Source organism: Ursus arctos, unplaced genomic scaffold (assembly GCF_023065955.2).
Source record: "Ursus arctos isolate Adak ecotype North America unplaced genomic scaffold, UrsArc2.0 scaffold_9, whole genome shotgun sequence".
Lineage (NCBI taxonomy): Eukaryota > Metazoa > Chordata > Mammalia > Carnivora > Ursidae > Ursus > Ursus arctos.
In genome coordinates, this window is record NW_026623111.1 from 71,244,925 (window position 1) to 71,269,458 (window position 24,534).

The following is a 24,534-nucleotide window of genomic DNA, read 5'->3' on the forward strand; positions in this document are numbered from 1 at the left end:
GTAGTTAAAATGAGAATAATAGAAAGTTATGAATTTCATTGTGTGTCTTTAGTTTTGTAATTATAGATGCTTTGTTCCTTAATGATAGACAAGGGGCACCTGGGTGGCTCAGTCAGTTAAGCAACTGACTCTTGATTTCAGCTCCGGTCATGATCTCAGGGTCCTGAGATTGAGCCTGCATCTAGCTCCATACTCAGCAGGGAGTCTGCTGCAGATTCTTTTTCCCACTCCTTCCCACCCCTCCCCCATCTCTCTCTCTCTCTCTCTCTAAAATAAATAAATAAATCTTTTTAAAAAATGATAGACAGGGGCGCCTGGGTGGCACAGCGGTTAAGCGTCTGCCTTCGGCTCAGGGCGTGATCCCGGCGTTATGGGATCGAGCCCCACATCAGGCTCCTCTGCTGTGAGCCTGCTTCTTCCTCTCCCACTCCCCCTGCTTGTGTTCCCTCTCTCGCTGGCTGTCTCTATCTCTGTCGAATAAATAAATAAAATCTTTAAAAAAAATGATAGACAATAATAATTGTTAAAAGGTTATTTTATATCAGAGAATTGTTAAATACTGGATAGTATCCTGATTACATTTTTGAGAAGTCTATTATTCTACAACAAAGAAGAAAATACCCACACTTCAAAGTTTAGTGTTACTCAATGTTTCCTTCTTATGGTATATGGGACAAAATTTACGGAAGAATCATATCCTTAACAAGATTTTAATTGAATTCTCAAAGCATTACTAGAAACCATTTTCTCTTTGTAATATATTGATAATGGCCCATACTCCTTGAAAATTAATGTATTTTTTAATGGAAGTAAAAGAAGAGGTCAGATATATTCCAAAATATGCTGACACAATGCTAATATAAATATAATTATTTTAGTTTCCGTGACTGCTTCTAAGAGATCAATATTGTTCCCATGTATGTAATGTATGTAAGTGGTTTTATAAGCAATTAAAACTTCTAAGCACTTATAATATATAATATTAGCATTGGTAGCCAGTGTAGTTATAGTGCCTCTTAATTTACTTCTTTTGTGAAAGGAATATTATTTATGTTTATTTTTGTATTTTCTATCATATATAAAAACATCCCACTAGTGTTTAATAGTGTCAAAAACTAAAGTTTGAAATTATGAAGTAAAGCTCCTGCATTTGTAAATGAGGAGCTTTTTTTGTAAACAAGGAGTAAAGCTCCTTTTTCACCACTGTTCTCATCATTATCTATTGTAGGCATGCCAGGCTATGAAAGCGTTTGAGTGTATCCCTTCATAGAAAAAGATGTATGATGCACAGTTCTCTACATATACTACCATAAACTTACAGACTTCCCAGTCACACTCTTGGTGCTAAGAAATTTCTAGGATTCCAAGTTCATATAATTGGGCAATTGTTATGGACATATATTTGGAAACAAAAGGCAAATGTATAACCTCTATTTTTTAATAAAGCATTCAGGGTGACTTACACAAGTGGTCTGTTCTCTACCAGAATATCATTACAAAACTAATTTTGTGTGGGTGGGAATAATATTTTATCAAATAACCATAATAGAATCATAAAATTTCAAGATCAGTTATTTCTGAGTTTGAGAAAAAGAGAGTATACCGCTTAACTGTTAATTCAATGTTTATGCTTCTTTTTATAGAATAACACTGAACCAAGTTGACATTGTTAACTTTGATATGTCCATTCCACCCTACTATTCTATCTTTGTCTTCTCTACTGTTCTCCTTGATTTCTATCAACCTAATCACTTCCAATCTAACCTGCCTCCTTTCTCCCTATGTTAAGCTCAGTCAGAGATATTCCAGGCCTAATGCCTTGGGGTCACCAAATATTACTGTTCTTTAATAAGATGATCCTTTTAATTTATTTGTATACACACAGTTATTAGCAGCCTCAGTCCATCCCTGGAACTAACAGTCTTGAAGCTGAAGCTAGCTTATTGTTCTTGACCCCTCCATAATAGTACACTTTATTATGGACCATGTTCTTTTCGTCAACCATATTTATCCCTTATTTTAAAATTTATTTGTACTTCCTTGAAGCATGATCTCTAGGTTTTAGTCTGTTTTTCTCCAAAAATCATCTTTTCTTTGATTAGATATATTAATAAAATGTATTATCCAACCTTTCCCATTTATCCTTATCTTGTGATAAATTCAATGGATGGAAATGAATTCAACTCTATTTTTCTTTACACTCTGCTTCAAGAGTACACAAAGGCACTAAAGAATATGCTCCATTCACCAATTTTCAAAATCTAATTTTAAACAAATGTAGTTTTCTCATTGCCCTTCCTGGCCCATTGACTGCTGCTTTTCTGTGATACTTGGGTTTGTGGAATATCTAATGAGATTGGGCATCTAGTGCCTAGAAACCACAATGGGGCCACCCTATTGGAGACCCAGCCACCTTCCACAGGTGCTGACCCAGAGTGGTTCTGGGATATTTCTGGAGTCTCCTCTCCTTGTGAAATCCAAAGTTTTTAGACTCCCTTTTCTCATCCCCAGAAATCACCATTTAGTCTAGACTAAAGAAGTTCCTTTTTTTTTTTTTTTTCCAATTTCCCTTGGAGATTATTCCTCTCTCTTTTAATCAACCAGAGCCTGGAAAAAAAAAAAAAAATCTTCTCAACATACTTTTTAGAAACAGAATAGAGGAAGGGAATTGTCTGAACTGTCTGAAGATTTTTCTTACCTGATACAAACCTCACTTTACGAAGCACAGAGACACCTTATTAAAGCAAAGGACAAGGAAGTGGAAATAAATAAATTAATGTCTCAAAAAATTTCATCTTGTCATGCACTCCTGGGATATTAGGGAAAGAAATGATGCTAATTCTGCTTGACCATAGAGCCTAAACTCAGTACTTAGTAACAAACGTAGTTTGCTCTCACTTATGTAAAATAAAAAAATGTGTAGAAAAAAATGATAATCCCAGAAAATACACACCTATCAACCACTAACTATTTGGTGAATCATACTTTAAGTTTGTCTGTTGTTTCTATAATGATCACTAATTTCTACTTTAAGAGCAATATTTATTTTTAAGAAAGCAGAGGAGTTGAGAATATTAGAAGCAATCTTAGCCTAGTTAGGAGACTTCTGGGACAAATCTCAATTCTGACACTTTCTATCTGTATGACCTTGACCTGTTGTTACTTGGTGTCTTAATTTTCCCATCTGTAAAATGGGAACAGCAGCAAATTCTTCTTCATTGGATTATTATAACATTAAATAAATTAACAAACAGAAAGTGCTTCAAGTAGCGCATAGTATCAGTATATGTATTAACTATTATGTTTTGTAGAACAGGTATGTCTAAGTTTAAGGCAAGAGGTTCTGTATGTTATAAATGACATGAAGCAGAATTATTTCCACTTAATCCCTTGCACTTTATTTCCAAATGTGAGAGTAGTAATGCACTTTAAACATAAATCCTTTACTTTGCTGAAGAATAGTATTTAATATTCATTTCTAGAAGGCATGCTATTTATTTCCTGCCCTTGAGTATTCAGATAAGCTCATATATCAGATTCCTTGTATGAAAAATAATTAATGGAAATGTTCATTAATTATGAGGGAGAAGGAGTAAATACAATGAATCTGTCTTAAGGGAAAACTGGTGAATATAATAAAACATTACTTGGAAAAAAGAAATACATAATTAATAGATCTGCATGCATAAGGACATATGGCATCTTTTCATCAGGAATGCACTGTAGTATATTTTCTTTAATTTCCCAGACCTTCCTCCACAAATTAACCTGATAACCTCCTAAATGCAAGCCCCACTGGAGGAGCATTGTGCAATCACATTACATACTGGAAAAAAAAACGCATTGTAAACAAAGCACTGTTGCTATTTTACTCTTTATATGTTATAATGTCAGTATGCTAAGTAGTGTCAGTTTATTTTGTCTGACAATATAATAGAAAGAGCACATGTGGAGACTCCAGGAGAGAGGAGTCAGATAATGGCACAACCTCCACAACTGTCATCTATCTTGCACAGAGTTGGGGTTTTGTGTGTGTGTTTATGGTTGTTGTTTCTCACTCAGTGAATTTAATGGTCTCTCTTATTACTGGAAATCACTTTTTTTGTGTCCCAAAAATAACCCCCAATGGTATATTCTGCATTTCTGATCATTTTTTTTTACTGTGTCATCTACTCATTCATCCATTTGTTCTTTCATTCATTCGTTCATTCATTTTTTAGTGAATCAGTTTATTGAGTTGGGCTTGATAATGTTCTAGGCAGTGGTGTTTCAATGTAAGCAACCCAGACTGAGTTCCTGTTTTCATGGTATTTGGGTTCTAGTGAGAAGAGATAGACAATAAGCAAATAAAGATATAACACATCAGATGATAGGGGTGTGATGTAGAATGAAGCAAGGTTTGGAAGGCAGAAAGTGACTCTAAATTATGATATTGTTTCAAACAGATGGCCAAAGAAAGCCATTCTCATTAAGGGGTATTTTAGCAGAGACCATAGTGATGAAAGGGGGTAAGCCACTCATCTATGGGAAGAAGCTTGAGAAAAAGTGCAAAAGCACTTTCTCAAGAACACTTGAGAAAAAGTGCAAGTGAGGTGGAACAGTTGGCCTTTTCAGGATCAACAGAGTGACCTGTGCCTGGAGCAGAGTGAATGAGGGGGCAAGTAATAAGAGATCAGGTCAGAGAGAAACCACATTATGAAGGGCCTTGTAGGTCAAAGAAAGACGCGAGATCTTGTTTTACATGAGATGTGAGACCATTACAGTGTTTGTGAAAAAGAATGGCATAGATAGACTTTATTTTAAAACTATTACTCTGACTTGGAGACATGATAGAAGGACATCAAGGCCCCCATAGGTGAGAGATGACGGCAGCTTAACCTGGAGTGGTAAAGATTGAGAAGGGTGAGCATTGGTGGGATTTGGGACATATTTTAAATGTGAATCTGCAGGACTTTTTAATGGATTATATATGGTATATCAAAAAAGATCAGTGTTGAAGATTATTCCTGATTCTAATGTTCTCTCTATTCCCCTATTTTTATTTCTTTTGCTGTCACACTGTGATTGTATATTTAAGGAATATGTTTATGATATAATAATAATTTTAAATACAAAATGGCACCACATGTTTTCCTATTGGTAATAGATTTTAAGAAGGACCTATTATCAATAATGTGTATATTAAAAATAAAATGATTGTTTCTGTGTAATAAACCATTTCAAAACTTGGCAGTCTAAAACAATAATTTCTTTTTTTAGATTTATTCACTTTTTAGAGAGAGAAAGAGAACGAGCACAGCAGGGAGGGACAGAGAGAGAGGGAGAGAATATCTTAAGCAGACTCTGCACTGAGCGTGGCTCACAACCCTGAGATCACCCACGACCTGAGCCAAAACCAAGAGTCAGACGCTCAACCAACTGTGCCACCCAGGTGCCCCAAACAATAATTTCTTATTGTTCTTTATGATTCTCTAGGTTGACTAAACTTATCTAGACAGTTCTTATTTGGGGCTTTACAAGGGAGTGGAGAATGTAGTTATCTGAAGGCTCAAGTGGAGTAGATACTCAGGATGACTTCTTACAGAATAGCTTGAGTTTTCTAACAGCATTTTCTCACAGTATTTTAAAGTAGTTAGACTTGTTACATGACATCTGGCTTCACCCATAGTCAATGTTCCAAGAAGTAGAAGCTGCCAGGCCAATTATGGAAAAGACGCAGATACATACAGCTTCACCTCCACATCTTTCTATCGGTTAAGCATTCACATAGTGTGTTAGTGGTCCCTGAAACTGCCTCAGCCTTCAGATATTTGCTAGAAGGACTCAGAGAATTCAGTATGTAGTCATAAAGAACAAACATACTCTTCCAGCAATGTATGTGATACTTCTACCCAATAAAGCCCATTAGCAATTCAGCACCCAAAGATTCACATAGGAACCCTGTACCTAGAACAGACAGAAATTCCAAACTCCTAGAAAAAAGTCTGGTGTTCAGCATTAACAATATTGTTTATACAAATTTCTTAGGCACAGTGAGCTACTCTTACTACAATTCTTTTTTATTGTTGAAGTATAATTAACATGTGATGTTATATTAGTTTCAGGTGTACAACAGCCACTCTTACTATTTATGGGAAGTTTGATATGAGTGTAGGGCACTAGTTACCAGTCAGGTTCTCAGAGGCCAACCAATGGCCAACCTCGGAAGCAAATCTTTCTAAGGATAGCATATTAGTTGGCTAGGGCTGCAATAAAAAGTACCACAGTTTGGTGGCTAAAAAAAAATTAAAAATGAAAGTATTTTCTCACAGTTTTGAGGGCTAGAATTTTATTTCTTTGTAAGCTTTTATTTTAATTCCTGTTAGTAAACATGGTGTTAGGTTATAGTGATCCATATGTCTCAGGTGCCCATCATAACAAAGGAACTCCTTAATCTCCATCACCGATTTAACCCATCCTTCCACCCACCTCCCCACTGGTAACCATTGGTTTGTTCTCTATAGTTAAGAGTGTGTTTCTTGGTTTGTCTCTCTCTCTCTCTCTCTCTTTTTTCCCCTTTGCTCATTTGTTTTGTTTCTTAAATTCTACATATCAGTGAAATCATATGGTATTTATCTTTCTCTGACTGGCTTATTTCACTTAGCATTATACTCTCTAGCTCCATCTATGTCATTGCAAATGGCAAGATTTCATTCTTTTATCATGGCTGAGTAATGTTCCATTATATATATGTACCACCTCTTCTTTATCCATTCATCAGTTGGTGGACACTTGGGCTATTTCCAAATGTTGGCTCTTGTAAGTAATGCTGCTATAAACATAGAGATGCATGTATCCCTTTGAATTAGTGTTTTTGTATTTTGGATAAATATCCAGTAGTGCAATCACTGGTCACAAGATAGTCTCTTTTTAACTTCTTGAGGAAACTCCATACTGTTTTCCAGAGTGGCTGAACCACCAGCTAGCACTCCCACAGCACACGAGGGTTCCTTTTTCTCCACATCCTCACCAACACCTCTTGTTTCTTGTATTATTGATTTTAGCCATTCTGACAGGTGTGAGGTAGTGTTTCATCGTAGTTTTGATTTGGATTTACCTGATGGTAAGTGATGGTGAACATCTTTTCATGTGTCTCTTGGCCATCCATGTCTTCTTTGGAGAAATGTCTGTTCATGTCTTCTGCCCATTTTTATTTGGATTATTTAATTTTTCGATGTTGTTGAAAGCTAGAATTTTAAGTTCAAGGTACTGGTAGGGTTGGTTTCCAGTGAGACTCTCTCCTTGGTTTGCAGATGGTCTTCTCATTATGTTTTCACATGGCCTTTTCTCTGTGGATGCACTTCCTTGTTATCTCTTCCTCTTCTTATGGGGATACCAGTAGTATTGAATCAGGTCTCACCCAAATGGCCTCATTTTAACTTAATCACATCCTTGAAGACCTTATTTCTAAATATGTGTACATTCTGAGATACCAGGAATTGGAACATTAACATGAATTTTGAGGGGCACCTGGGTGGCTCAGTTGGTTAAGCATCTGTCTTTGGCTCAGGTCATGATCCCAGGGTCCTGGAATTGAGCCCCATGTCAGTCAGTCTGTCTCCCTTCTCAGTGGGGAGACTGGTTCTCCCTCTCCCTGCCGCTGTTCCTGCTTGTGCGCTCTCTGTCAAATAAATAAATATGTGAAAAAAAAAAAAAACATATAAATTTTGGGAAGACACAGTCATCCCATAATAGACTAAAGACTGCTATGTCAACTCTTCTGTACATAAGGCCAACCTTGACTCAAGTGAAGGGAAAATAAACTGTCTCTTGAGGGGGAATGGCAAAAATTTGCAGCAATCTTTAATCAACTACACTGAATAAAAATGATGTGTGATACTCTTTTATTAATCAGTTTTAGGCTCTATCAGATTCTCAGTCAGGTGTAAGGAATTTGGGTTTGAGAAAGTGTAGAAGGAAATAGGAGATTTCCTTAAATGTTTATATGTATTCATCGGTGTACTTATTTGAATATATTTTCCAATGCCATTTTAATTTCCACTAAATTTGGGAAATTCACTTAAGTGTCACCATATTTGAATAAACTTATAGTTTTTTTTTTTTTTTTTTAAAGATTCCATTCATTTATTCGACAGAGATAGAGACAGCCAGCTACAGAGGGAACACAAGCAGGGGGAGCGGGAGAGGAAGAAGCAGGCTCATAGCGGAGGAGCCTGAGTGGGGCTCGATCCCACAACGCTGGGATCACGCCCTGAGCCAAAGGCAGACGCTTTAACCTCTGCGCCACCCAGGCGCCCCTAAACTTATAGTTCTTAAAATCTTATGGTTGAGAATGTCAAAGAATTATGCCTTTAAAAAATAGCTTACTAGGGGCGCCTGGGTGGCACAGCGGTTAAGCGTCTGCCTTCGGCTCAGGGCGTGATCCTGGCGTTATGGGATCGAGCCCCACATCAGGCTCCTCTGCTATGAGCCGGCTTCTTCCTCTCCCACTCCCCCTGCTTGTGTTCCCTCTCTCGCTGGCTGTCTCTATCTCTGTCGAATAAATAAATAAAATCTTTAAAAAAAATAAAATAAAAAAAATAAAAAATAGCTTACTAAATTCCTGATTATAAATACTGGAAGTAAAATTTAAATTAAAAGAACAACTACCAAACAATGCTTTCTATGTTATGTTATACAGATATACTATACAAGTATTATTTTATGTTAACTTTTTTCCTTTAGGTCTGTCAAGTTAAATTTTAAATGATTATTATACCTATTATTTGGCTTTTGCAGACCATATTACTGATATATGATGAATGCTCTAACAGTAAGAAAAAAAGTAATTTTATATTCTGATAAATAAAATTATTTTTACATAAATTAAAGCCAAAACAAATCTGGTCTAATTTGTGTTAAAAGATATTCAGTATCTCTCAGACATATTAAACCTCAGGGGAAAAGATTTTAATGGGAAAAAAAGCAAATACCTTTATGTTGCATACTAGCTTCATGTTACTGTCCAGATCCTTCTCACACACTGTCCAGATGACTTCAGGAAGACACATACAAGATATAGAACTTGGCCACATTAAACATGCTAAAAATCATGTCATACCTCCCACCTCATCTCCAGCTCACATATCCATTTTATTTCTTAAATTTAAATCTGAGTTTCTTTGTTGTTGTCTAGGTTGGTGCCTTAGATTTTTTGAGTTCTCCAAGTGGTACTGATCGAAGACTTTCTTTGTTAAAAAGGCTTATTTCAGCCTTCCTTCAGAGTATTGGGCCATACTCTGCTTACTGTAGTCAGAGTCCCTTTGACATATTTAGCGGACAAGTTTTACTGAGCATTTGTTAAAGGTGATCTTGGAAAATTGAATTCAGGGATCCACATCTGCGGTTGAGTTAAACAGAACCCCAGAAAACGACAAGATACATAGATTTGGATTGTCTTTCATAATTTTCAAGAGTAGGGATTTTATAGGAAAAGCCTAAATTTAAAGTAGAGGTACTGAACATGGAAGGATAGATAGAATTAAGGTACAGAACATGGAAAACCATTTCCGGGTTCATTTGCACATTAAAGACAAGATGTTGAACTACTGTAAAAAAAATCCTAAAACCAATAAAAGCCTTGAAAATCTGAAAAAAATAATTTTTAAGAAGCTGAGTCATTAGGACTTCAACTTTGGTTTGGGGATCCATCTCTGAGTGGATTGGCATCAATGAAACATTTTTTCTATCTGCCAACAAGGTGCCATAATTTTATTTAGAAACAGTTGAAGTCAACACGTGGTTGGTGTTGTGTTCTTCAACACCTGTTGGTCCTGAATGTGTAGAAGACCTAGATATAAGAAAATAGTAGAGGTAGCAATCATGGCTGTGCACACCGCTATTAACAAGATCTCTTTTTACATCTACTGCAGATAGCAGATTCGGAATGGGCTTAAGGTAAACACTGTATTTAAGATAATGACATCATTATCAATGATAATTTAAGCAACTGATCTCATGTATAGCACATGCAGCATTTATTTCTTACTCTAAGTATTACCATTTCATATACACTCTGGATCATAAACATTCACCCACCTTCATGGTTTTTAAATATAGTCTCCAGCATTGCTTCAGAGTTTACCTGTAAGTGTGAAGTGTACTATAACATATTGTTCTTTAAATAAGAGATTAGCAATCAAGGTGCAATTCAAAGACTATGATTTGTTACTAATATGCCCATTTGAGATGGACCATGAATATGACATGCTACAAAAAGTAGACTCAGCATGAACTTAGTTTATCTGGCAGTGACTTTCATCTGTTCTGTCTTGAAATTATCTACTTCTGTAATAAACAAATTTTAGAAGTTGAATGATATCAATGTGCAGTTGTAACTGTAAAATAAAATGTACAAGGAATTAAGTACAATGAATTCTAACATATATCAAATAATTTAGAAATGGTTGTATTTTCTTTGGTAACTATGTGAGATTAGAAAATATTAGAGTTACAATGTTTTTTAACATATTGGTCATCCATTGTTTTAATTATGTGATATAGAGGTATTAAATAGCCATGCTAACAGATGAAATAAAATAAGGTAAGCAAATACTCAGTTCTGAAGTTTTTGTATCACAAATTGAGGATTACTTCAGTGAAATTTTCATACCACATATAAATAATTTTCCATAAATTCTATTATGTCTAGAAATTCTGCAGGAAAAATACTGATGGCACAAATTTAAAATTGGATAATAATTATGAAAAATAAGAAAATTCTACTTACTCTTGCTATAGTGAAGATAAAAATGTAGAGAAATTTGTGAACATCACTTTAAAATGCATTCCAAAGAGGTAAGGAAAGATGCAGTGTGTTTGCACAGAGACTTACTTTTGTCCTCTTGGACAGCGGCTGATTCATCACAGAAAATTGGAAGGTAAACAATTGCCAGATGGATATATTAGACTATAATTAACAGCCTAATACAAATAATTGTGAAGATAAATGCAATTTGAATATTTCAAGTACTGTTGATGTCAGCTTCTCACCTAAGAAAATGGTCTGCTTTCTTTTAAGTTCCTGCGTTATATTATCAAGAGTCAGCTTATGTCTGTACTGGACATGTCCTTTTCTGCAGGTGATCTGTTTTACTCTGGCAAATCTGATAGGAAAATTTTATGTCAGGACTTGTGACAAACACTTATGAAGTTGGCTAAACCTGTTATATTAGAATTTTATTGCATATATTTCTTATTAAGAGTAAATGTTAATTTAGAGTAGTTAGGTTCTGCTTAATAAGAAAGACTTTGGCAGCAGTACTTAAGCCTGAAAGTTTTTAAAAAGCTGAACAGAATTGTCAAAGCATAATTACGGGTAGAGGAATTAAGCTCACTTTTCTCCCTTAAGTGTCTCTGTGAGGCAATAGAACCTTTGGCAACAGAGCCAAGTAGAAAAATGGAGCTGTGCCAGTTGCTGCACCATGATAAAGAGAGATTGGTCATAATTTCTGGTAATAATGCCCACAGGAGTAAAGCTGACAGTGGTCTATCTCTTATTAACATTAGCCATTTCTCTCCTTCTCTTTTCTTGCACTTTCTGATGGGCCTTAGTCACTTGGTGATATCATCTGTCACTGTTTTTGTCATCTATCACTATTTGTGTTATGTTCTTGAATGTGGTGAGTCATTCAGAACAATTAACTGACATTCATTGAGGTCCTGCTATATATAAAAGCTTATGTAAAGGTATTAGCAGAAATATTTTACTCTGATTATAGAAAGCTGCAGAAAATTGTAATGCTGGTTGTATGGGGATATGGCCTGGAGAAGTACAAAGTATTTCAAAAGTGTAAAGACGGAGTTGAGAAAAGGGAAGTGTCATGAGATCTCAGCCAAGGGAGAAGTAAGAGCCAGGGTCCCAGGCTAGGCCCCGAGGGTCTAGAAATTGTAAATATTCAGTGGTGTATTTCCCATGTGGTAAGGACCAAGTTGTTTGGTTTGAAGGACACTATGTGCTTTATAAGGAACTTAGACTACTTCTGTAGCATTGAGGTGCAAGATGTAAGCAAGAGTTGTATCTTGGTCTGTTTGGGCTGCTATAACACAGTGCCACAAACTAGGAAACTTACAAACAACAGAAATTAGTTTCTCACAGTTCTGGAGATTGGGGGCCCACTTCTTAGGCAGCCATCTTTTTGTCTCATCTGCCTTGTGTCTATAACCTTACGTGGTAGGAGGGGCATGTGAGCTCCCTGGGAACTCTTTTATCAGGAAATACTCTGCAGGGTTCTGGCCTCCTGACCTAATCGCTTCCCAAACATCCCACTCCTAATACTGTCATGCCTCGTGTGTTAGGGTTTCAACATATGAAGTTTGGACGGACATAAATCTCAGACCATAGCAAGTCGAGTAAATGGTAAGATGCAAAATAATGTTTCTAATGTTTCTTGAGCTGGATTGCCAAAGAATGGGTTCAGAACTTTATTTGAAATTTGTTAATTCCTAGACTATCAAATGGTACTAATCAAATATAAATTATAAGAAATAAGAATTTTCCTATCATCCAGTATCACTGACTACTTGCATCTATACATGCCCCAATTTGGATGGAAATTCCTTATATTCATATGGAAATAATAGAGTTTACAGGTGATCTAGGTTATCAAAAATATATACCAAGAGATCCACTCTAATTATCTAATTGTTATATCTTAAAATGTTGTAGTTAGTGTATTGGTTTCATGTTGCTGCTGTAACAAATTACCACAAATTTTATGGCTTAAAATAATTCGCATTTAGTATGTGATAGCTTTGGAAGTCAGAAATCAGAACTAGTTTGTTTCCCAGAGTCCACAGTCTCTGCTGATGGGTATTAGGGAGGGCACATATTGCATGGTGCACTGGGTGTTGTACGCAAATAATGAATCATGGAACATTGCATCAAAAACTGGAGATGTACTGTATGGTGACTAATATAACAAAATAAAAATTATTAAAAAAAAAAAAGGAAAGAAATCAGAACTATGTCTCCCTGAACTAAAATCAGTGTTGTCAGAGAGGTGAGTCCCTTCTAGAAGCTCTAGAGTCTGATGCATTTACTTGCTCTTTTGAGATTCTAGAGTTTGCTTGCATTTCTTGGCTCATTGCTTCTTTCCATCTTAAGAATCAGCAGTGGCCTGTCAAATCCTTCTCACACTGCACCACTCTAATTTATTTACTATTTTCCCAATAGAAGAAGATGTTTGTAAATGCAGATATCATATTTATATTATTTATATTCCCTATTTCAGTGCCTAGTAGAGAACTAGTGTATAATACACTAATAATAGATGAAATTAGTGAATTATTAAATGAATGGTGAAAAAAACCTTTTAATTAAGAACAAATTTCTTCTGAAGTCTTTCATCCTATTAAAATAAAGTTAATCATTTTATTAAATTAACCATTGATAACCTGAAATGCCTAACAAAGCCTATCAAACTATACATGTACTATCAGGCTACTAAATTTTCTGTAGCTTATCCTCTTTTTCCATACAACTCTAAGGATAGCTGGACCAATCCTAGGTACAGATTATCCCTTGTGAGACTAACTTGATAGTAGAGAATTCAGTATTCTATTGCCCTTGTCAGGTTCTCATCTTGTGTTCTGAAAAATGTGGCTTCTGCATTGTCTGGTGGTTTTCTGATAGCCAGTGTCTAAGAGACAGCTGCATTCCTGCCAACTGCCTATTTGGATTTCTAAATAGTACCTTTCCCGAGATTTTTCCATGGCCCAATGCTAGAAATTTTAGGTACAGGCTAATTTCTCCAAATTGGAAATCTTGAATGCTGTCTCCTTCTTTAGAGTGTTAATTCTCAGTAAACATGGTCATCGTCTCATCTTACAGATAAAGAAATTGAAGCTTAGAGCAGTTAAGAACTTTACTTGAGGGCATAGTGTTGATAAATGGTTCTGCCAGAACTCTAACTCTGTGTTTTGTTTTGTTTTGTTTTTAATTCTAAAGACTGGCTTTAATTACTATACCACAAAAAGTCTACAGTGTTTTTATTTTGAGCATGATTCTGATTATTTGTTGGTTTTATATAACTGAGAGGGATAGAAATAGAACTAGAGAGGTACCTGGGTCGCTCAGGTGGTTAAGCATTGACCTGCAGCTTGGGTCATGATCCTAGGGTGCTGGGATCCAGCCCTGCGTCAGGCTCTCTGCTCAGCGGGGAGTTTGCTTCTCCTTCGATCTGTGCCCTCAATCTCTTTCTCTCTCAAATAAATAAATAAAATCTTTTAAAAAAAGAAATAGAATGAGACGTAGAAATACAGAGAAAAGGAGAGAAAAGAAGAAAAGATGAAAAGTGAAGAGAGAAAGGGAACAGAATGGAAGGGAAGGGAGAAAAGCTATAAGAAAGCATCCATCAATTCTTCAGATTTGTCATCTATTGAGATCATTATCCTACTAAGATCATATATTTCTTTTATTAACAGACCTAATAATTTTGAACCATCTTTGGGTTGAATGCCACATGGAATATTGGTCAGTTTTCATAGATTCAAGAATATAATTTGCTTTATCTAGTTTAAACAGAAGGGATTTTATTATAGGGTATTTGATAATTTATCAAATTCCTTGGAAGGTCAGCACACTATTCTTGGATACACAGGAACAAAATGCCAGGAGAGATTCCTTTCTGGAAGGGATAGGGTAGCTGCCAGACCAAGAACATGAAAAGGAAAGGGGAAGGGGACATGGGGTTTTCAGGATTTAATACGTAGATTTTTTTTTTTTTTTTAAGAGAGAGAGAAAGAGAAAATGAGAATTTGAGAATTAGCAGTGTGTGCTTGGTTTGAGGTATTTTATGGTAAAGGAGATTAAGGTTATCTGAGAAGGGTGAGACAAGATCATGAAAACAAAATTTATTCTAGTTTTCCCAAACGTTCTTTTTTTTAAATTTTTGACATCAAATACATTATTTTATTTTATTTTTAATTTTTTTTTTTAACCTTTTGACCTTCTTCACCCATTCCTCTCACCTGTTACTCCCTGCCTCTGGCAACCACCCATCTGTCCTCTGTTCTACCCATGAGCTTAGTTTTTTGGGTTTTGTTTTTTTTTGTGTGTGTTTTTTTTTTTTGCTTTTTTTTCTTTGTTTTTGTTTTTTAGATTCCACGTATAAGAGAGACCATACAGTATTTTCCTTTCTCTGTCTGACTTATTTCACTTACATAATACCCTTGGGGTCCATCCATGTTGTCACAAATAAGAGTTCATTCTTTTTTATGGCTGAGTAATACTCCATTATGTGTGTGTATACATACATACATATGTGTGTAATTATATACATTTAAATATAAATTTTTTTATCCATTCATCTACTGATTGGCTTTGGTTGTTTCTATATCTTGGCTATTGTAAATAGTGTAATGAACATTGGAGTGCATATATATTTTTGACTTAGTGTTTTCATTTGTGGTAAGGGGGATAAATGCCCAGAAGTGGAATTGCTGGGTCATGTGGTAGCTCTATTTTTAATTTTGTTAAGGAACCTCCATGCTGTTTTCCACAGTGACTATACCAATTTACATACTCAGCAACAGTGCACAAGGATTCACTTTTACCTACATCCTCACCGACACTTGTTATTTTTTGTCTTCTTGGTAATAGCCATTCTAACAGGTGTGATGTGATATCTCATTGTGGTTTTGAGCTGCATTTCCTGATGCTTAATGATACTGAGCATCTTTTCATGAACCTGTTTGTCTTCTTTGGAAAAAATGTCTATTTGTTTTAATCTACTTGTTTTTGGTAAGGTGCTACCTTCCATAATTGTACCTGATGTTACTTTAATCCATCTAATATTCTTTTGGAAGACAATAAACTTGTAGCTTTTGCTAGGGATGAAAGGAGAATTTGCCTGGATGCATGGAATATTGTCAACCAATCCTCTGTTGTCTGCTTAGTCTTCATTCCTACTTTCACAGGCGTGTAGCTTTTCTCTGGCCCCACAATAGCAGTGGGAGTGTTTAGGGATGCAGATGTGCACTACTGGCTCAGGTTTCAGATTTCTTTTGTCTTGTCTGCTTTCCAGTTTCCTTGTCCTCTCTAATCTCAAAGTACTTAGATTTTACTGTGGACTTCTTACCTTAAAATTTACTTTTTTTCTATTTTCTGTTTAAAAACTACAGTTATATATATTTAGTTATATCTTTATTAACATAGAGTTTTCATATTCATTTTTTAAAAGAACTTGAAGTCTGTGTTAAAACCAAGCTGAATACTACACGTGTGGTTATAAAACGTAACAAATCATAAATATTTGACTTTATGTGAATATTGGTAAAAGGTAAGAGCTGATATTTATTTAGTTTGACAGGACTAAATGACAGTTAGCTTTATGAATTTTGTTTTAACTTTTGTCTTTCTCTGTTACACAGACTATATTCATTAATGCTTAAGAGGAGAGCCAGTTTAAAAAAAAATGGAATTGTCTTTTCTTTGAAATATGTCTTAATAAAGCAGACTATTAGGAAAGAATCGGAACTTCATGAATAGTCATTTCTATATAATGGTAAATACTCTGGAACTAACTTGTTTTAACACTACCTAATTTAGTGCATGCAAAGATTTGATGAAAGCTTCAGTGAAGTTCTGAGAAAATGGGTACATAACCTCAGATAAGTGTATAGAAAGACTCACATGTTGTTCAAAATTGTCCCTAAGAGATGAGTATAAAGTACACATATAAAAAAGGGAGATGCATTTCCATAAGCCACATGGTTTAATATCATTACTTTCAGGCTTATAAGTTAGTTCTAAAGCTTTAGTGACAAATATAGAATGAGATTTATTAATGTGCACAAAATTCTGTTTTTCTCTGCGTTCATGTTGTATAATTAGGTTATTAGCTACATAATTTAATACATTTTTATGTGGTAAAAACAGTTTAACTGTTAGCAGCTGCCTTTAAAATAGCTTTACACTTATTCAGATTTAAATTACCTGTTGACTTGAGTAAGTAATTATAATTTTGTCCTAACACTATGTAACATATGGTGTTTACATTCTTCTCAAGAGCTCCTTGAGGGGGGAAAAATAAGAAACATTAATATAAATAGCAGTTTAAGGAACCAATGAAAATATGTACAAAGATTAATGGTAGTTAGTAGGACATTAAGTAGTTGTTAAAGTATTTGAATTTGTCTTATTGGATTACTGACTTATGAGATTGTATTTTTAATTTTTTTTGCTAGATGTTGATATTTTTACATAATATATTCATTTTGAGTAATCTGTTTTCTAAATTGAGGTTATATGTGTGTGTGTGTGTGTATTTATTATTGTTGTTGAATTCATTTTAAGCCATGTATTCCTCTTTCTGAATAACAAAGCATTATTTTATGTCTATATTTATATTTTAGACTTCAACATTTATGAAGTTTTCTATTTCTATATCCACTATTTTTTTAATTAAAAGTATAAGACATAAAATTTAAGACAACATTAAAAGTTAAAAACACAATCAAAATCCTAGTATATTTAGGTGTGATTTTAAAATGGGGCATGCTCAAGTGTTTGCTCAGAAGTTATCTGTTTACAATGTTGCTCTGCTAAACCACAAAGTCTCTTTAAACTCATGGTTTATCTAAACGGTAATTATAGTTCAGGCTTTAATTTCTTGAGCACTTTAATGTGCTAGACAGATTTTAACATGTTTACATATATTTTTCTCAGGAAAAACTCCGTAAATTAGACTAGGCATTTTTTATAAGAAGAAACTGAGTCTAGAGTCTCTCAAATTTCTAATACTTCTCTAATAAGTGGCTGAGCCAGACTGATTTCAAAACCCATGCTTGTAGCTACTAGGCTATGCTAACTATTGTACCTTGAACTATAAGCTATTGTCTTTCACCCGTATTAATTGGTTGAAGATGGGGACTTGATCAGAGTCCCTTTTATAACTGACCACTCAAAGAATATTTTGACTAGATAATTCAGGATCATAGAAGAGCTTATTATCATAATTTCTATTAACATAAACCATGAAAAATACTTTTAAGCAAATATAATAGCCTATAGTTCTTTCTCGGGTGCAGTTAACTCCTCCGTTTCTGTGGAATAATTTGTCACTCGTTTTACCTTGGGATTTAAGGAAACGATTATCTTCTGAATTCACAGGAGAGGAGACCGTTGAACCTTATCTAGATTGCTTTTACGGGTTTAGATAAATGTGACCTGAAGTAATGTGTGGACTACATCTGGATCAGCATAGATAATACAATTTAAAAAAAAAAAGGATACTCTAATTTCTAGTGAGCCATTTTTCAGATATTAGGGGCAGTTTCAACCCTAGGCGAGAAAGATCTCAAATGATATTAACCAATATGTGAAGATGGAAATGCTATATTGTCTTAGGTCACAGTCCTCCTGCCTACTGACTTCTTTGCTCTAGACACTCACTCCTGATTGATCATACCATATCTGACCTAATGCCTCCAAATTATTTTACCTCTATCCCAGACCTCTCTGTGTTCCAGACTCCTATACACAAATGCCCACTCATTGTCTCCACTTAGATATCTACCCAGGATCTCCAAATAGACAAAAGCATTCAAAACTTTTTATTCTTAGCCCATTTTATCCAAGTCACCGTCCTAAATATATTCTTCTCTGAGTCTCTATATTTCCTTCACAATTTCAATAAATAGTTTTGTTGACTCCTGCATTGTTCAGGCCAAAGGAAAAAGAAAAACAAAAGAAAAGAAGAGTAGAATTCCATCCTTGATCCTTCTCATTACTTCCCCACACCTGTTCCATCCTTAGCAAGTCACCTCTGCCTTGGGATATAAGTATGTCCTAAATCTGCCCATTTCTTCCATTTATGCTACCGTCACCATCATCATCTCTCACTTAGGCTATCACAACTGTTTCTTACTGGTTTTCCTGTTTCCACTCTTGTCTCCCCTATAATCCGTTTTCCACATAGAATCCAGAGTTTTCTTTGTAAAAGATAAATTAGTTTGTGTCATCCCCTGTTTAAAATGCTTCAGTGGTGTCCCATCAAACACAGGGTTAAAGTGAAACTACTTGCTAGGTTCTGTGAGCCTTATCTGTTCTAGCCCATGGTAGCTTTTCCAAGCTCATCTCTGATAACTCTTGCATGTTTTTTTTCTTGATTTGGCCATGCTGACCTTCATGTTGTTTCTCAAACATACCAAGTTCTCTCCTTCCTCAGGATAGTTGCACTAACTTTTTCTTTTGTTTCCATCTTTTATTCTCTAGGTTACCTTATGGCTCATTCTATCATTGAATTTAAGAATCTGTACCTCAATTAGGTCATCAGAAGAGCCTTCCACAACCCTTCCCAGAAAAGCTTTCATATTGTAGCTCCTTTTCCTGCTTTGTTTTTCTTCATGGCATTTATTATTTTTCATAGCACAAAACCCTTGTCACCTGGCATGGCATTTTATATGTGTATTTAAAATCAATTTTGCTTAGTAAAATAGAAGCTCAGCATGGGCAGGGACCTATTCCCCATTGTTTCCTCAGTTCATGAAGCAATGACTGACACAGAATACCTATTTAATAAATATTTGTTAAATGAAAGAGATATTGCTATCCATGTTGTATTTTATTTTAATACATATGTTTATATGTATATGATACACATATATTTAAATGCATATGCGTGTGTATGTATGATATGCAGAAAAGTGTTCATTATCATATTTTATGTTAACAGAAATCATGATAACAGAATTTTCTATGATACTGAATTATCTGACCAAAACATCCTGTAAGTGGCCATAAATTTACTCTAATCTATCCTTTGCCTTTGTCTAATTAATACATATTACCCAGAATTAGCCAGACAATTGTGTATAATTCAAGATGCAACCTGTAGTCCAGAAAAAACAAAGAGCTGAGGCTTTAATCTGATGTAACCCATTTGGTGAGGTTATTTAACACTCTCTTGTGTATCTTTTCTTTCCCTTGACTACATCTAATATTCTTCTGACTTGAAAATCTTGATAACATTTTTGGTACTTGGTTTTAGTTAGAAATTGTGTTCAGCTGCACAAACAAAACAAAAAAAGAGAGAGAGAAAACAGAATAACAGTGATTTAAATTCTATTGTATTTATTCTTACACATAAAATAGGTCTGGAGGTGGCAGCATGCATGGGTAAGGCTGCTCATGGAAGTTGTGTGGGGCCCTGACTCCTAGTACATATTTCTGTTAGGCTTTCCTTATCTCCACCTGCTGTAGCAAAAGCTACGTCCTAGTTAGTGGCATTGTGTCTTCACAACAGTGTTTCAGGGAGTAGTAGGGAGGAAATGGGAAGGAAAAAGAAACATTCTTGCTAGTTGAGTTGGCCTCATAATAAGCAGCCACTCTGGAAACACCACACAACACTTCTGCTTATGTGTCATTGGCCAACCTCACTGAAAAGAAAGCTGGAAAAATGTAATTTTTTAATTAGAACTGTTACTGGTGGGAGAACCTGCATTGTGTGAATGGAGGTCTCGGTCCTTGGATTCCCAGAGGAAGATTTATGTGGGGATCCTCGCTTGAATAAAGACAGCTTGAAGGAAACTAGCAAGCACAAAGGCCGTTTCTTAAAGCAAAAGTACACTCCCAAGGTGGGAGAGCAGTCAGGTTCCCTGATGTGGAACTGGCTCCTAGGCTGTTTTGCGATTGGATATTTGTTGTGTTTCGCTGGACTAGGAGGAGCTGTGGTGTACAGTGGGATGGTCTCTAATGGAGGCTGCTTCCAACCATTTTGGAGATTCCTCCCACTGGTCGCGAAGGGGAGTTTTTGACCCTCCGAGGTTTGTACCTGAACCTTTATGGCAGCCTCTCTCCATGGGGTGGGGGCCATCACCCCAATGCAAATGTGTTAAAATGAGTCTCTGAGTTAGCCTGGGGTCGAGGTGGAAGAGGAGAAGGCATGCTCTGCACCTGTGGCTCTTGGTTTGTTAGCCCCAAGGTTTTGGAAGTCAGAAGGTCAGGATGTTGTGCCCTCAGGCTTTTAATGTGACCCTATTTATCTCCCTCCTTGCTCCAGCTCCTGTCTTTATCATTCTTCCCTCAAGGACTTGGGACTCTGTCTCTGGTCATTCCCTCCACTGTTCACATCTAGCTTTTACCTAACAGAATCATTGCTATCCCGAATAACATCAGGGCTATGTTGCTAGAAAGAAGAGGAAGTGGATACTGGTGAACAAGTAACAGTCTATTTCAAACGTATCTCTGTTTCCTGTAGAACACGTTCCACTGCTACTATAGTTATTGGCATATGGTTATTTTTCCATATCTTCCTTATACATCCCCCCCCCGTATGTCACATTATTGTGTTCTTTTTGTAATTTGCCATCCCATCTAGCAGTGTAGTTTACACAATATTTAGTCAGTAAATACTTGTTAAATTTAGATTCAAATGACTCAAACCTATTAGCTTGATTTCATTAGCACCTTATTCTGGCACATGCTGAAAAGCTGGAGAAGCCTTGTCTCTTCTGTGTCTGCACTTCTACAGATATCTTAAAAACAAGAAAAATGAACACATTCTGTTTAGTACTAGATTCTCACATAAATGGCGAGAGTGCCTACTTAAATTTGAAAGAAAACACCATGGAAGTATCAACAGACTTTGAAAGAGAAGTATTAGCAGCGCAAACACCATTAACTAATTTGTATGAAATAAAATAAACAACAACTTGAACCTCCCGAAGTAATTTATAAATAAAAGGGCTATTAGTTACCTTAATGAAGGTAAACACAGGAGGGGAAAATCCAACAACATTTGTTTTTTGGCTAAATCTTATGTAGTGTGAAATTTGCATTTCTAAAATATATTTACCATTTTATTCAAAATATATTTTCCTTTTACCTGAAAGCAAGCTCTTAAAATGCATCAAGATAATATTTAATATAAAATTGCTTACTTTCTTTTCAAAAGCCAAATACCATCTCCATGGTTTGTATAACTTTGTAATATCATTAACATAACATTTATCTCTATATTCAACGTCTCTACACAGAAATACAACCAACTTGTCAATGTCTTTAGGGATGATTCTTGAAGAATAAAATGTATCAAAATAATCAACTTAAGTTTTGTTTTATTTTGTTTTGTTTTGCTTTTCAACTTAAATTTTCTTAATTGAAGTTAGCTAATGATGTGGAAATGTTGAGTTTCGGAACAAAGGGTCAAAAAAGAATTCTTGAGACATCCTCAGTGCAAAAAGGTGGTTTTATTAAAGCACGGGGAAAGGACCCATGGGCAGAAAGAGCTGCACTGGGATTCTGAGGAGCAATTGATTATATACTTTCAAGTTGGGAGGGGCTTAGGGATAGCTTAAGACTCTATGGAAATTTCTAATAAAACCTTAGTCAAGAGACCCATCAAATGTGTATCAGTGGGCCATATGAGTGGAGGATCATTGCTATTATATATCTTAGGGGTAGAGATAAAGGAAGTTTCCAAAGGAATTTTTATATGTTAAAGTAGACGTACAGGACCCTGGAGGTCAGGACAATGTTAAACTAAAATTGTCTTTAGCCCTTAGCAAAGTATTAACATCAAGGTAGTTGAGTTCTTAGAGGAAGGTCACTCTGCCTATCTCAGGGTCTTGTCAGTGGACTGTAAGTAGTAAGGAAATTTACTTTTTTTTTTTCCTTTGTTTCGTATATCAGCTAATATGATATTTTTAAGTGTCTAATTTTCTGAGCACTCTATAGTTTTGTTTTATGACATTATGTAATATTATTATCCAACTATCACTCGCAGCTTTATGTCATGTGCCAAATAGCCTCTGTTTTTTTTATTTTAACGTTTTTTTTTTTTTTATTATATTATGTTAGTCACCATACAGTACATCCCTGGTTTCTGATGTAAAGTTCAGTGATTCATTAGTTGCGTATAACACCCAGTGCACCATGCAGTACGTGCCCTCCTTACTACCCATCTCCAGCCTATCCCATTCCCCCACCCCCCTCCCCTCTGAAGCCCTCAGTTTGTTTCTCAGAGTCCATAGTCTCTCATGCTTCATTCCCCCTTCTAATTAGACCCCCTTTCTTTATCCCTTTCTTCCCCTACCAATCTTCCTAGTTCTTATGTTCCATAGATGAGAGAAATCATATGATAATTGTCTTTCTCTGCTTGACTTATTTCACTTAGCATTACCTCCTCCAGTGCCGTCCATGTTGTAGCAAATGTTGAGAACTCGTTCTTTCTGATAGCTGAGTAATATTCCATTGTATATATGGACCGCAACTTCTTAATCCAGTCATCTGTTGAAGGGCATCTCAGCTCCTTCCACGATTTAGCTATTGTGGACATTGCTGCTATGAACATTGGGGTGCATATGGCCCTTCTCTTCACTACGTCTGTATCTTTGGGGTAAATACCCAGTAGTGCAATTGCTGGGTCATAGGGTAGCTCAATTTTTAACTTTTTAAGGGACCTCCACACCGTTTTCCAGAGTGGCTGTACCAACTTGTATTCCCGCCAACAATGTAGGAGGGATCCCCTTTCTCCACATCCTCTCCAGCAATTGCTGTTTCTTGCCTTGTCAATTTTTGCCATTCTAACTGGCATAAGGTGGTATCTTCGTGTGGTTTTGATTTGAATTTCCCTGATGGCTAATGATTTTGAACATTCTTTCATGTGTCTGTTAGCCATTTGTATGTCATCATTGGAAAAGCGTCTATTCATATCTTCTGCCCATTTTATGATTTTTTGTTTCTCGCATATTGAGTTTGAGAAGTTCTTTGTAGATCTTGGATACCAGTCTTTTATCTGTAATATCATTTTCAAATATATTCTCCCATTCCGTGGGCAGCCTCTTAGTTTTTTTGACTGTTTCCTTGGCTGTGCAGAAGCTTTTTATCTTGATGAAGTCCCACAAGTTCATTTTATCTTTTGTTTCTCTTGCCTTTGGAGATGTGTCATGAAAAACGTTGCTTTGGCCGATGTCGTAGAGGTTGTTGCCTATGTTCTCCTCTCGGATTTGGATGGATTCCTGTCTCACATCGAGGTCTTTCGTCCATTTGGAGTTTATCTTTGTGTATGGTGTGAGAGAGTGGTCAAGTTTCATTCTTTTGCATGTAGCTGTCCAGTTTTCCCAGCACCATTTATTGAAGAGACTGTCTTTTTTCCACCGGATATTTTTTCCTGCTGTATCAAAGATTAGTTGCCCAAAGAGCCGAGGGTCCATTTCTGGGTTCTCTATTCTGTTCCATTGGTCTATGTGTCTGTTTTTGTGCCAGTACCATGCTGTCTTTGTGATCACAGCTTTGTAGTACAGCTTGAAATCCGGCATTGTGAAGCCCCCCGCTTTGTTTTTCCTTTTCAACAGTTTCTTGGCAATTCGGGGCCTTTTCTGGTTCCATACAAATTTGAGGATTATTTGTTCCAGTTCTTTGAAAAATGTCATTGGTATTTTGATCGGGATAGCATTGAAAGTGTAGATTGCTCTGGGTAGCATGGACATTTGAACTATGTTAATTCTTCCAATCCATGAGCATGGAATATTTTTCCATCTTTTTGTGTCTTC

General features: G+C 35.8%; 1 protein-coding gene across 6 annotated transcripts in view; it reads left to right on the top strand.

The window, feature by feature from the left end:
- CCSER1 (coiled-coil serine rich protein 1) overlaps positions 1-24,534 on the top strand; it is a 1,292,599-nt gene that overhangs the window by 539,888 nt on the left and 728,177 nt on the right. The window lies entirely within an intron of this gene.